Consider the following 15,862-nt stretch of genomic DNA (forward strand, 5'->3'; position numbering starts at 1 on the left):
TTGAAGTTGAAGGAAATTAAAGCAAGTCCATGAGAGCCAAAATATGACCTTGAATATACCCCTCCTGAATTTAGAGATCATCTAAAGAATAGATTTGATGCATTGAACACCAATGACTAAAAACCAGAGGAATTGTAGGCTGACATCAAGAACATCATCCATGAAGAAACCAAAAGGTCATTTAAAAGACAGGAAAGGAAGAAAAACCAAAAAGAATGTTAGAAGAGACTCTGAAACTTTCCATTGAAAGGAGAGTAACCAAAGCAAATGGAAGAAATGACAAGATAAAAGAGCTGAACAGAAGATTTCAAAGAGCAGCTCTATTATTATAATGAAAATAAATTATTATAATGAAATGTACAAAGACCTGGAGTTAGAAAACCAAAAAGAAATAAAAGGTTTGGCATTTCTCAAGCTGAAAGAACTGAAGAAAAAATTCAAGCCTCATGTTGCAATATTGAAAGATTCTATGGGCAGAATAATGATGCACGAAACATCAAAAGAAGATAGTAAGAATACACAGAGTCACTGTACGAGAAAGAATTGGTTGATGTTCATCCATTTCAGAAGGTGGCATGTGATCAAGAACTAATGGTATTGAAGGAAGAATTTGAAGCTGCATTGAAGAAAGTGGGGAAAAACAAAGCCCTAGGAATTGACAGAATACCCATTGAGATGTTTCAACAAATGGTTGCCCCACTTAAGGTGCTCACTCAGCTGCACCAGGAGATTTGGGAAACAGCTACCTGGCCAACTGACAGGAAGAGATCCATATTTGCCCCCACTCCAAAAAAAGGTGATCCCACAGAATATGGAAATTATCAAACACTATTGTTAATATTGCATACAAGTAAAATCATACTGAAGATAATTCAAAAAAGGTTGCAGCAGTATATTGACAGAGAACTTCCAGAAATGCAAGCTGGATTCAGAAGAGGATGTGGAATGAGTGATTCAGAAGAGGATGTGGAATGCTGATGTAAGATGGATCTTGGCTGAAAGCAAAGAATATCAGGAAGATGTTTACTTGTGTTTTATGGACTATGCAAAAGCATTTCATTGTGTGCATAGTAAATTATGGGTAACATTAAGAATGGGAATTCCAGAACACTTAATTGTACTCATGAGGAACCTGTACATAGACTGGGTAGCTGTCATTCAAACAGAACACGGGGACACTGTATGGTTTAAAATTAAGAAGGCAGTGTGTCAGAATTGTATCCTTTCACCATACTTATTCAATCTATATATTCTGAGCAAATAATCAGAGAAACTGGAGTATATGAAGAAGAACATGGCATCAGGATTGGGAAAAGAACAATTAGCAACCTGCCAAAAGCTCATGACACAACTTTTCTTGCTGAAAGTGAGGATGACTTGTAGCATTTACTGATAAAGATTGAAGAATGTAGTCTGCAGTATGTATTACATGTCAATATAAAGAAAACAAAAATCCTCACTACTGGACCAATAAACAGCATCATGATAAATGGAGAAAAGATTGAAGTTGCCAAAGACTTCATATTACTTGTTTGTACAATTGACGCCAATGGAAACAGCAGTCAGGACATCAGACAACGTGTAGCACTCAGTAAAGCTGCTGCAAAGGACCTCTTTCAAGTGTTGAAGAGCAAAGATGTCTCCTTGAGGACTAAGGTGCACCTGACACAAGCCATGATATTTTCAATTGCCCCATATGAATGTGAGAGCTGGACAATAAGTAAGGAAGACCAAAGATGAGTGGATGATTTTGAGTTGTGGTGTTGGTGAAAAATGCTGAAAGTACCATGGACTGCTAAAAGAACTAACAAATATGTCCTGGAATAAGTGCAGCTGGATTGCTCCTTGGAAGTGAGAATAGCCAGACTTCGTCTCACCTACTTTGGTCATGTTGTCAGAAGGGACTATTCCCTGGAGAAGGATGCCATACTTGGTAAGGTGGAGGGTTGAGGAAAGAAGGGAAGGCCCTCAACAAGATGGATTGACACAGTGGCTGCGGGATGGGCTCAAGAATATCAAGGATCATGAATTTGGTGTGGGACCAGCAGTGTTTTGTTCTGTTGTGCATAGGGTTGCTATGAGTCGGAGACGACTCAACGGCACCTAACAGCATATCTGTAAGTGTGTGTGTGTGTGTGTGTGTGTTTATATATGTCCTAGTGGCACAATGCTTAAGTGCTTGCCTGTTAACTAAAATGTTGGCAGGTCAAACCCACCACCTGGTCGAAGGGAGAAAAGCCTACGCTCCTGTAAAGATCCCAGCCTAAGAAACCTTATGGGACAGTTTTACTCTGTGCTACAGTGTAAGGTCACTATGAGTTGGAAAAAACTCAATAGTAATGAGAAAAAGGAATGGAATTTCTAGGTCATATGGTAATTCACTGTTTAATTTTTTGAAGTATAGCCACACTGTTTTCCACCACTTTACATTTTCATCAGCAATGACCAATTTCTATGTATCTTTTTCAACACTTCTTATCACCCTCCTGCCTTTTTTTTTTTTTTAAATAATAACCATTCTAGTTTAGACACATATATCATTCAACTTGGTATTCTTATAACATGGTATAATTCTTGGCATCTAATAGATGTTCACTGTGTGTTTATTATATTGAATTCAATAATGTACACATAAATAATTAAAGTTCATATATTATGGGATCAAAATAATATTATTAAATAATTTTAATTTATGATTCTCTCATCATTTAAGAGCTGTGTGGCTTCTGTGAGATGAATTTAATCAACCAGATTACTTCATCTAGTTCTGCTGTTGCCCCTCAACTCTAGACCAAGTGCCAACCTATTTCCTTTCCTCTTACAATACATACAGCTCTTTTTCAGATTCAATGTCATGAATCTATGCAGCCTTTTTGTTTGTTTGTTTGTTTTCCCCTGCTTTGGAATGTCTTGTTTCCAACATTTTCTTAAAAAAAAAAAAAACCCTATAATTTTTTTTCCCCCAAAGTCAATGCTGTTAAATTGAAATGTCTTAATTTTCCTACTTCTCATTTTCATTTTGGTAAACATGTCAAAAAGGCACTAGTTAAAGGAAATATTGATAGAAGATGCATGTGGTAGTAGTTTGTTGGCATAGTAGTTCTTAACCAGTAGTGATTTGTTATTCTCCTCCCCCAAGGAACTTATTGCATATCTGGAGCCACTTCTAGATGTCACAACTCAGGAGGAGGAGGATGACTGACCTCTAGTTGGTAGAGACCAAGAATACCACTAAACTTCCCACAATACATAGGAAAAGCCACCACAACAAAAAGTTATCCTTCCCCAAATACTTATAGTGTCAGAGTTGAGAAATCCTGACTTAACAGAAGGGTAAATACCCTGCCATCATGGCATTCACTCTGAACATTTAGGCAGATTTGATTTTCAAATAGAGGTGAAACCATAAATTACTCATTGAATTTAAGTCATACTTGTGTTTTTCTAGACATGTCTAATTGCAATTCAACTTTGTGTTTTACTACTACAATCTGTCCAGCACAGATGTTTACAGAATATCTGTGACTATCACACGACAACGATGCTTTTTGATTTATAAAAGCATTTTTATTGTTTGACATATGTTTTTCTGAACCATGTTAAGTTTACAATTTAAAATCAAGTTGTTGTTGTTGTTTAATTGCTGCCATTTCTTACTGATTTCTGAAAGTTCCTACTTTTTATGTCATGTTTAGGGAAAGTGTTTTTTCACCTTCCTATAGAGTTTTTCAGTTTAAGATGTATGTTGCAATTATCTGGAGAGGTTTTGAAAATCCTGGTTTTGAGTCCCATCCCCAGTGATCTAGGCTTAACTGATTTGAGATATGGCCTGAGCATTACTATCTTTAAAAGTTCCCAACGTGATTCAAGTATGTGACTGATTTTGAGAAACTTTTCTTTATTCTCTTTACTATCAATAGTTTTATAATATTTTAATTATTAACTCACTTAATTTTTAAAGAAATATTGTGAAATGAACATAACAAAATAATACATTGTGAACAGATTCTGAGAAATAATTCTTTAAATTCCAAGTATAGTCTCTTCTTGCCCTAGGAAAATTTTATTTTTATCAGCACATCTTCCTTCCCCTTCAATTTATTTAATGAAGGAACAAACCCACATGACTTAGTTCATAGAAGGAACTATAATTTCCTTTGAAACTTTAGCTTTTAAAAGATTACCTACCAAATGTATGTAGACAATCAGTGTCATCCACCATACATCTGTCAGTTTGTCATATTGTGGTGTTTGCATATTGTTGTGAGGTTGGAGACCATGCAAACAGCATTTTGAATACCAGCAGGGTAGGTCACCCGTGGTGGACAGGTTTCAGAAGAACTTCCAAACTGAGACAAAATGGGAAGAAGGATGAGGCCATCCGCTTCTGAAAAATCTGGCCACTGAAATCTTTGTGAATAGCAGTGAAACACTGTCTGATATATTACCACAAAACTTTATGAACAGCAGTCAAACACTGTCCAGTATAGCACTGAAAGATGAGGACTTAAAGTTGGAAGCCACTCAAAATATGACTGGGGAAGAGGTCCTTCCTCAAAGTAATAATTGTTGTTGTTAGGTGCCATGGAGCCATCTCCACTTCATAGTGACCTTATGTATAACAGAGCAAAACACTGTTCAGTCCTGTGCCAACCTCCTGATCTGTGCTATACTTGAGCCCATCATTGCAGCCACTGTGTCAATCCATCTCATTAAGGGCCTTCCTTTTTTTGTTGACCCTCCACTTTAACAAGCATGGCATCCTTCTCAAGAGAATGGTCCCTTCTGACACCATGACCAAAGTAGGTGAGACAAAGTCTGACTATTTTCACCTCCAAGGAGTATTCTGGCTGCAATTCTTCCAGAACAGATTTGTTAGTTCTTTTAGCAGTCCATGGTCCTTTCAACATTCTTTGCCAGCACCACAACTCAAAAGCATCAACTCTTCTTTGATCTTCCTTATTCATTGTCAAACTCTCACATGCATATGAGGCAATTGAAAATACCATGTCTTGGGTTAGGCACACCTTAGTCTTCAAGGAGACATTTTTGCTCTTCAGAACTTGAAAGAGGTCTTTTGCAGCAGATTTGCCCAATGCAATATGTCTTCTGATATCTTGACTGCTGCTTCCACTGGTGTTGATTATAGAGCCAAATAATACGAAGTTCTTGACAATTTCAAAGTTTTCTCCATTTATCATGACGCTGCTTATTGGTCCAGTTGTGAGGATTTTTGTTTACTTTATATTGAGGTGTAATCCATACTTCAGACTGTAGTCTTCAATCTTCATCAATAAGTACTTCAAGTCATCCTCACTTTCAGCAAGCAAAATTGTGTCATCTGCATATCTCAGGTTGTTAATGAGCCTTCATCCAATCCTGATGCCACAGTCTTCTTCATATAGTCCAACTTCTTAGATTATTTGCTCAGTGTACAGATTGAATAAGTATGGTGAAAGAAATCAACCCTGACACATTCCCTTCCTGATTTTAAACCATGCATTATCCCCTTGTTTTGTTCGAACAACAGCCTCCTGGTCTGTGTGCAGATTCCTTATAAGTACAATTAAGTATTCTGGAATTCCCATTTTCTCAATGGGAAGCCATGTCATTTAATTCTGACTCAATATAGAGTCAGAGCTAAATGACATGGATGGAGTATAGCTTTTGAGACCTTCGTTTGCTGATGAGAATGACTGAAAATGGGAAGAAGCAGCTGTAAACATTCATTAATAATCGGAACTCGCTATGTATGAAGTATGAATCTAGGAAAATTGGAAGTTGTCAAAAATGAAATGAAGCAGATAAAGATCTGTATCCTAGGCATTGTTGTTGTTATGTGTGAGTTGGACCCAACTCATAGTGACCCTTCCTTGGGTTTCTGAAGCAGTATCACTTATGGAAGTAGATTGTTCCATCTTCCTTCTGAGGAGTGGCTGGTGGGTTTGAACTGCCAGCCTTCTGGTTAGCAGTCAAGTGCCTTAGGCACTACTTTACCAGAGCTCCCATCCTAGGCATTAGTGAGCTGAAATGGATGGGTATAGCTTGTTTTGAATCAGATAATCATATTGTCTACTGTGTTGGTAATGAAAATTGAAGAGGAATGACATCACATTCATCATCAAAAAAGAAAAATAACATTTCATGATACATTTTGAAGTAAAATGCTGTCAGTGATAGAAAAATATCCATACACATACAAGGAAAACTAATTAATACGATTATTATTCAAATTTACACACCATACACTATAGCCAAAGATGAAGAAATTGAAGACTGTTGCCAACTTCTGCCACCTGAAATTGACAACCACACAATCAATATGTGTTGGTAATTACTGGTGATTGGAATGCAAAAGTTAGAAACAAAGAAGATGCATTGGTAGTTAGAAAATATGGCCTACAGACAGCTAACTGGAGGGTGTGAGTAGTTGGACCTATAAGCTTGGGACCATGGTCACAGGGGACATCAAGCTAAACTGATATAACATACCATACAAAAACATTGTTCCTACTTTGGTGAGTAGTGAATGGAATCTTAAAAGCTTGCAAGCAGCCATTTAGATGCAACAATGGGTCTCTCCTCATCCAGAGCAAAGAAAAATGAAGAAAACCAAAGATTCATGGGAACAATTGTCCAAGGGACTATGTGGTCCTCAGCCTATATAACTATGAGACCAGAAGAAATAGATGGTGCCTGGCTACCATTTTCAAGCACTTGGAGAGGGCTCTATGTAGGAGATCCAGGATAGAGTGGGAGAACAATGTAGAACAAAACTCAAAGTCATTTAAAAAAAAAAAAAAGGACCAGGTTTGCTGGTCTGATAGAGCCTGGTGGAGCCCCTGAGACTATGGTCCCTACCTGCCCTTGAGATCTGGAATTGAACCCACTTCTGTGGCTTCCAGCCAAACAAAAGGCAGGCCTATGAGCTGAATATTAACATTAGGTAGATACACTCCTTGGAGAGATCAATCATGGGAGAATAGAAGGCTGTGTTTGCACAAGGAGACAGCTTGAGGGACAGGAGTGCAAGGGAGAGAAGGACACAGGGAAAAGGTAACTAAGAGAGCCGTTGCATTATGGGAAATCGAAGTCAATGTCATGAGACAAAGCATATGTTGCTGTATGGAAAATGAATTTGCTCTGTAAATTGTCAAGCAAATCACAGTAAATTTTTTTTTTTTTTAAAAAAAGAAAATTTGGCCTGGTGATAGAAATGTTGCTGGTGATCACATGATAGAATTTTATAAGACCAATGACTTATTAATTGCATATATATATATATATTAACAACATAAATGGTGACTATACCTATGGAACTTGCCAGAAGGAATGCACAGAAATCATATTGACTGCATCTTTGGAAAGAGGTGATGGAGAAGTTCAATATCATCAATCAAAACAAGACCAGGATATGAGGGTTGAACAGTCAGTCCATCAACTGTTCATAAGCAAGTTCAAACTGAAGCTGAAGAAAACTAAAACAAGTCCATGAGAGCCAAAATATGACCTTGATTATATCTCACCTGAATTTAGAGACTATCTGAGAAGGAGATTTGACACATTGAACATCAATGACCAAAGACCAGACAAGTTGTGGGATAACATTAAGAACATCATACATAAAGAAACAAATAGGTCATTAAAGAAAAAAAGAAAAAGAAAGAAGGAAATGAAGAAAAGACCAAAGTGGATGTCAGAAGAGACTCTGAAACTTGCTCTTGAATGGAAAGTAGCTAAAGTGAGATGAAGAAATGATGAAATAAAGGAGCTGAACAGAAGAGTTCAAAGGGCACCTCAAGAAGATAAAGTAAAGTATTATAAGGTAATGTGCAGAGACCTGGAATTAGAAAAACAAAAGGGAAGAACACACTCAGCATTTCTCAATCTGAAAGCATTTAAGAGAAAATTCAAGCCTCAAATTGCAGTATTGAAGGATTCTATGGGCAAAATGGGAGCTCTGGTAGCATAGTGCCTAAGGCACTTGACTGCTAACCAGAAGGCTGGCGGTTCAAACTCACCAGCCATTCCTCAGAAGGAAGATGGGGCAATCTACTTCTATAGTGATACTGCCTTGGAAACCCAAGGAGGGGTCGCTATGAGTTGGGTCTGACTTGATGGCACATAACCAAAACAACAATAACATGGGCACAATATTGAACAATGTAGAAAATATCAAAAGAAGATGGAAGGAATGAATGCACAGTGTTAATGTACCAAAAAGAATTGGTCAATGTTTGACCATTTCAGGAGGTAGTATAAAATCAAGAACCAATGGTATTGAAGGAAGAAGTTGAAGCTGCACTGAAGGAATTGAAAAACAAGGCTCCAAGAATTGATGGAATACTTGTCTTATTGAGATGTTTTAACAAACAGATACAGTGCAGAAGGTGCTTACTCCTTTGTGCCAGAAAATTTGGAAGACAGCTACCTGGCCAACTGACTGGAAAAGATCCGTATTTGTACTCATTCCAAAGAACAGTGATCCCACAGAATGTGGAAAATGTCAAACAATATCTTTAATATTACATGCAAGTAAAATTTTGCTGAAGATAATTCAAAACTGTTGCAGCAATAGATTGACAGGGAACTTCCAGAAATGCAAGCTGGATTCAGAAGAGGATGTGGAATGAAGGATATCATTGCTGATGTAATATGGATCTTGGCTGAAGGCAAAGAATACCAGAAAGATGTTTACTTGTGTTTTACTGACTATGTAAAAACATTTGACTATGTGGGTCATAATAAAATATGGATAATATTGAGAAGAATGGGAATTCCAGAACATTTAATTGTGCTCATGAGGAACCTGTACATAGACCAGGAGGGTGTTGTTCGAACAGAACTAGGGGATACTGCATGGTTTAAAATCAGGAAGGGAGTGTGTCAGGGTTGTATCTTTCCACTATACGAAGGTTGAGCAATCTACTTCCGCAGTGATACTGCCTTGGAAACCCAAGGAGCATTTGCTATGAGTCAGATCCGACTCGATGGCAGTGAATATGCTGAGCAAATAATCCGAGAAGCTAGACTATATGAAGATAAACAGTGGCATCAGGATTGGAGGAAGAGTCATTAACAACTTGCAATATGCAGATGCACAACCTTGCTTGCTGAAAATGAAGATGACTTGAAGCACTTACTGATGAAGATTAAAGACTGCAGTCTTCAGTATGGATAACAGCTCAATGTAAAGAAAATGAAAATCCTCACAAGTGGACCAATATGGAATATCATGATAAATGGTGAGAAGATTGAAGTTGTCAAAGATTTCATATTACTTGTTCAACAATCAACACCAATGGAAACAACAGTCAAGAAATTAGATGACATATTGTACCAGGCAAATTGGCTGCAAAAGACCTCTTTGAAGTGCTGAAGATCAAGGATGTCTCTTTGAAGACTAAGGTACATCTAACCCAAGCCATGGTGTTTTCAATTGCCTCACATGCATGTGAGAGCTGGACATTAATAAGGAAGACTGAAGAAGAGTTGGTGCTTTTGAGTTATGGTGTTGCAGAAGAATATTGAAAGTACCATGGGCTGCCAAAAGAACTACCAAATCTGTCCTGCAATAAGTGCAGACAGAATGCTACTTGGAAGTGAGAATGACCGGACTTTGTCTCACCTACTTTGGTTATGTTTTCGGAAGGGATCATTTCCTGGAGAAGGACATCATATTGGTAAAGCGGAGGGTCAGCAAAAAAGGGGAAGTCCCTCAATGAGATGCACTGACACAGTGGCTGGAATGATGGGCTTAGTTATAGCAATGATTGTGAGGCTGGCTCAGGACTGGGCAGTGTTTTGTTCTGTTGTACATAGGGTCACTATGAGTCAGAGCTGACTCTACGGCACCTAACAACAACAAAAACATTCAATCTGTATGGTAAGGAACTCATCTGAGAAGCTGGACTTTATGAAGAAGAATGCAACATCAGGATTGGAGGAAGATTCATTAACAACCCTCTATACACAGGTGATACAACCTTGCTTGCTGAAAGTGAAGATAAGCTAAAGAAGTTACTGATGAAAATCGAAGACAGCAGTTTTCAGTATGGATTACATCGCAACACAAAGAAAACAAGAATCTTCACAACTGGACCAATAAGCAATCTCATAATAAATGGGGAAAAGATTGAAATCAGTGATTTTATTTTACTTGGATCCACAATCAACACCCATGGAAGCAGCAGTCAAGAATCAGACATCATTTTGCACTGGGAAAATCTGCTTTAAAGAGTTCTTTAAAGCGTTGAAGGGCAAAGATGTCACTTTGAAGACTAAGGTGTGCTTAGCCCAAGTCATGGTATTTTAAATAGTTTCATATGCATTTATAAGCTCAATAATGAAAAAGAAGGCCAAAGAAGAGTTGATGCCTTTAAATCAGGGAGTTTGTGAAGAATACTGTCCTGGAAGAAGTGCAGTTGGGATGGTCCTTAGAAGTGACAATGGCCCTATTTTGTCTCAACTGCTTTGGTCATATTGTCAGAAGGGACAATTCTCTTGAGAAGGATGTCATGCTTGGTAAAGTGGAGCGTCAGAGAAAAAGAGTAAGACCTTACAATGACGGGCTTATTCACAGCAAGGATTGTGAGGATGGCCCAGACCCAGGCTGGGTCTTTTATTTTATTCTTTTGTACTTGGATTGCAATAAGTTGGAATTGACTCAACAGCCCATAACATCAACAATATCAATACCATGCCAGTATAAATTAATTTGTTATTCCTTACTATCTGTGTTCTGGACACTGTGATAAGCGCTTCACAGATATGATGACATCCAGTTCTTGTAACATCTCTGTGACCAAACCAAAGCCAAACTCACTGCCATAGAGTTGATTCTGACTCATAGAGACACCCATTAGGTTTCCAAGGCTGTTATTCTTTACAGAAGCAGACTGCCCCAAGATGAAGTAGGAAAGGCTTGATTATTTTCCCACCTACACTATATGCACATAATGTTGATGAACTAGGTACCAAACAAGAAATAAAGGTATAAAGAAAAATCAAAGTGCACACTAATGAGTGTCAGCAGAGGGCATTGTCCAACAAAGATACAGTCATGATTGAGCTTGTGGAGGAGGCTACTGTGATACAATGGTGATCTTCTGCCAACTGCCTGCTGCTCAGACCCAATTCACTTCTTAAAAGACAATACTTTTTCTAAATACGACCAAAGCAGCATAATGGCTACTTTTGTATAATACACAGGACGAAAAGAAATTTTATTTTTTCCTGCACAGTGCTGGGCCTTGCAGTGCTCATTTAAAGTAAAGAAAAGAACCAATATTTCTAAATATATAAATGAACATAGAAAATTTACCATCCATATATAGATTATCTCTTCTGTTGAAAAAAAAAAAAAAAATCTGGAAATACTAGACCCACATATTCTCCCAGGCAGCAATCTGCTAGACGAGAAAGAGGCTACCAACTTTAGACAGAAATGTAATCTCCAGTTACCCTAGTCCCCACCACTCCTTATTGCCTTGCAAATGGCCTACTTGTTTCATATTTCAGGTACTTCTATGGACTCTGTGATCTTGGGGCTCTTGTACTCTCTTCAAGAGCTTTCTTCCAGGAAGTTATTTTCTGTGATTAGATAGGTAATAGTAACTTCATCAAACTCTAAAAAGTGAAACTCTTCTGCAAAGAATTACAATGTTGATTGTGTTACTTTTGTCAGACATGGCTAAGTGGATCCTTCACCCTTCTTTCACTGGGATTTTTTCCACTCCTATTTTCCCAGAAATCATGGAATTATTTTATCCAGATCTGTTTATCTGAGTTGTTGCTGAGCTCTTCTGAAACTGAGCTCTGAGCTTACACACAATTTTTTGGTCCAAGAACTTCGACAAAGAACAAAGAAATCTGTGATTTCCCTTCCTTTTAATGCCTTTCTCAGTCATTTATGTTCCAATTTTCTGCCAAACTACCAGTTTAGTCCGCAAAGGTATTAGCCACCTGCCCTGAACACATATATCTGTAAGTTCTTTAAAACTTGTCATTGGTTTCTTACAATAAGGTAAACCAGAATCCATTCTCCGTCTGTTCTAGGAAGAGCAGTGTTTCCCACAAGCATATGAAGACAACTTACTAACGATCACCTGCATCTAATGAGCCAACTTCCTCATGCAACAGATGAAGCAAGTATGGTATATTTTGTCTGTCCATTGTAGCTATCCTGGAGAAATAATATCACAGAGAAGATGTTTATTCTTCAGCCTATTGTACTAGTGTACAACAGTCACGTCCAGAAGCCATTTTCTTATCTGGGTCTTAATGAGGCTTTTTAGAAATGACTAAGGACTGAAGCAAATTTCATTATGTCACATCCATTAGGTATTTTTCCTGAACTGATAACTGGAGTGGAAAATTTGAAGGAAAAAAAGAAAAATCAGTGCTACCAATGAAAAAGCTAGCAAAACAATTTTGGAGAAATCTTCTCATCCATCATCCTACATACGTCCCTTTGCTTTGTAGCATCAGAAGGTCTTTCTCAACAGCTGTTCAAACTTGCACCACAATGCAGAAGGGGAGGCTGCATCAACCCAGCAGGCAGTCTAGTCTCCTCCCCACTTGTTCTTTAGTATTTCAAAAACTGTGGGAGCCTGCAGACACTGGGGCAACTCTAGGAAGGGAATTTGTGCAGGAGCTTTGTCAGTTGAAACCACAGGATCTCAGAGAACAAGTGACTAGCCTGAGTTATACTAGCAGCCACCTTGCTCTCTTGATAATACACTTGAAAGCTCTGCTGGAGAGTCACTGATTTATTAGCTGATCACTAAAAGGAACAATTGGGTGGCGTAGAGAGGCCATACTTTTGTGAAAAATAGTTTGTGTTTAAATAGTAGATTCATCTTCAGAGTAGAAAGAGGTCCCGACCAATAGTGGAGCATGTGCTTATAGAGTGCTAAAGAAAGTACTAAGCATTTTATTTCCTATGTAGCTTTTAAAAGAAAGGAATATAAGTGAGTTGTGCAGTACACATGCATGTATATATAACTGTTAAAAACAAGTACTACTATCAAAGAAGAAAAATATTTTCATTGAAATTTTAAGAATATTTTTACCTCTAAATATGCTTGATGGTCATTTTAATAGAGGAATAGTAGCAAACATTTATTATTTTAGCTCTCCAGGAGAACAGCTTAAAAGGTGCTTTGACTGTTTTAAATAAAAGTTTGGGTAAATCAAGTTCATTTCCAGTGTACTCCAAATTAAGCAGGTTAATTAGATGAAGAAATAAAGGAAGGTAAATATCCATTGGCATATAAAGGTGCGAGGTCACCTGTGGAGATCTAGGGGGAAATTACATGACCTGAGCCATCTGGCTGCTCCCTGCCACCTAGGTCAAATCATTCTGATGGCCTTTGCCTGTAGCTCTGTAGGTAATATTCACCAACAAAACCAAATATTCTGTGTTCAAATTGGATAAACTACTGATTGTTCTTTTCTCTCTTTATCTCTCTCTCATATGTCTACTATTCTAAAAATTGTCAATCCACATTGCAATAGCAAAACTGAATTTTTTATATTCTGGCTACCACTTTACTCTCTCTTATCTGTGTTGTGCTTTCTCTTGCTCTCTTCTTTTCTGATACGGCAATATGTATGTTTACATGTATCCGCAAGGTCACCATGGAGGACACCTCCAATCAGTTCAAAACTCCTTTCAAATTGACTGATATTTTGAGCAAAATGACCATATGTTCTAATGTCATATAGATATGACTATAATGATTGCACGTATTTGAAAACTAGCTTTATTCTCAGTACTTTTCTTTTTTAACAGTTTGTAGACTAGTATTCAAGCTGTTCAGAGAACGCCTTTTTGTAAAACTAATTTACATGTAAATAAAATACAATAGTGGCTCCACTACTTTCCTTTCTAGAATTTTCACTCCTGAATATCATGGCCAGAAGAGACTAGGGTATCTAGAGAATTTTTTATGATGTTCTACTCAAAATAAATAAATAAAAAGGAAGAAAGACTATAAGGAGGCACAGAGAAGAATTTCACAAAGGGTGACATAGTGAGAAGAGGTCTAGGAGGGTGTAAAGTCTTGGAATCCTTTCAGAAATGTGTTCCAAGTTTTTCATAACAATAGTTACTGTCCTTGCACATATGTGAGGACATAGGGCATGAGAAAAATGGCAAGATAGGAAGGACCTATAATTATACCAGAGACACAAGCACATAAAGGGACTCCTTTCAACTATGCCTTGGGGTTTGATTAATTACTTGCTTATTACTGAAGAGAGAATAGAGTGAACAGAACTGTGATTTTAATGGAGAAAATGAGAAGTCAGCTGGGTGGTTCTTAGTAGGGGAGAAGTGATGCACTAAAAACAAAATTTTTTTGGAGTTAGACTACCTTTACTCAATTCCCAGCAGTAGGAAGACCTTGAGGTTTCCTTGGCTGCTGTAGATTGCATTAAGATATTTAGCACTCAGATGAGAATGCTAATCTCATTTGTTACATTCCATTTTAGAACTATCTGAGAAGCTAGATTACCAGACAATACTCATGCAAACAGTTTGCCACCATGTGTCTTTAATAACGCAGACATTTGTGCTTATGGCTTTAGTGTGGATTAGAATATACATTCTCTGAATATTAATGAACTTAATCCTTTTTTTTTTAATTCCATGTGATTTTTTCACTTATAAATGTACTGTTAGACTGAACTTTGCTCATAAACCCTTTAGTTTTACTACCCTGTCATCATCATCATCATCATTATCATCATCATATGATTTCATTTTGTTATAATATTGATGTCACTATATTATTTTAGGTGTTGTGTAAGTGAGACTGGTATAAACCAGTTTATTTTTCTTTCCTCTGTATTATGAAAGGAGCTCTCGTGGTGTAGTGGTTAAAGCATTCAGCTACTAACTAAAATTTTAGCAATTTGAACTCACCAACTGCTCTGCAGGAGAAAGATGAAGGAGTCTTCTTCCATAAAAATTTACAGCCTTGGAAACCTTATGGGAGTTGTTATGAGTAGGAATTGGTGGCAGTGGTTTGGTTTGGTTGGTCTCACTCATACTTCCAGTCAGACATCAAATCCTTCACTACTTAGGAAGGAAAACACACACACACACAGAGTATCTACTGACATAAAGAGAACATATACAGATATATGCACACTCACACACATAGCATAAACACTTAGACAACATATATTCCACTCAAAAAGATTCAACTAAGAATTGCATAACAAACACTAGTCACTTGATTTTTATTACTTTGTTCAGTTGAGTTCAAAAGACTTTCCATGAGAATTTACTCAGTGCCATATCTGTGATAAATACTAGATACATTAAGAGCAATGAAGCATGGTCTCTAGTCTCATAGAACTTAAAGTCTAATGCACACTTGGAGAACTAAAAGTTTGACTAATCATGAATTGTATGCACACTTCAGGTTATTTTTACTGTTTGTTGGTGTTACAAATTATTTCCCTGGTGAAGGTAACAGAACAGAACACTTTATCTGTTATCAGTGGAACATTTTTTCAGCTTGTTCTACATACTTATAACAATGAACAAGAATATATCTGAGTATAATCTTAGTAATTTCTCACAAAAGAATTGTTAATTAGCATTATTCAGTGATGCACCAGATCAGGTGTAGCAAGGTCTAAGTCTCTCTTTTTGTGTATGTGTGCATTAAAGCTATTCCTCTAATATGGCTAATTGTGTTTCCAGTTGCTGCTGTAAAAAATTATCTCAACCTTAGTAGATTAAAATAACATGAATGTATTCCTATAGTTTTGGAGGTCAGAAGCACTAAAATAAAGATGTCAGCAGGGATATATATATATATATATATATATATATATATATATATAT

This window comes from Orycteropus afer, unplaced genomic scaffold (genome assembly GCF_000298275.1).
Source record: "Orycteropus afer afer isolate SDZICR_OR568_19922 unplaced genomic scaffold, OryAfe1.0 scaffold00011, whole genome shotgun sequence".
NCBI lineage: Eukaryota > Metazoa > Chordata > Mammalia > Tubulidentata > Orycteropodidae > Orycteropus > Orycteropus afer.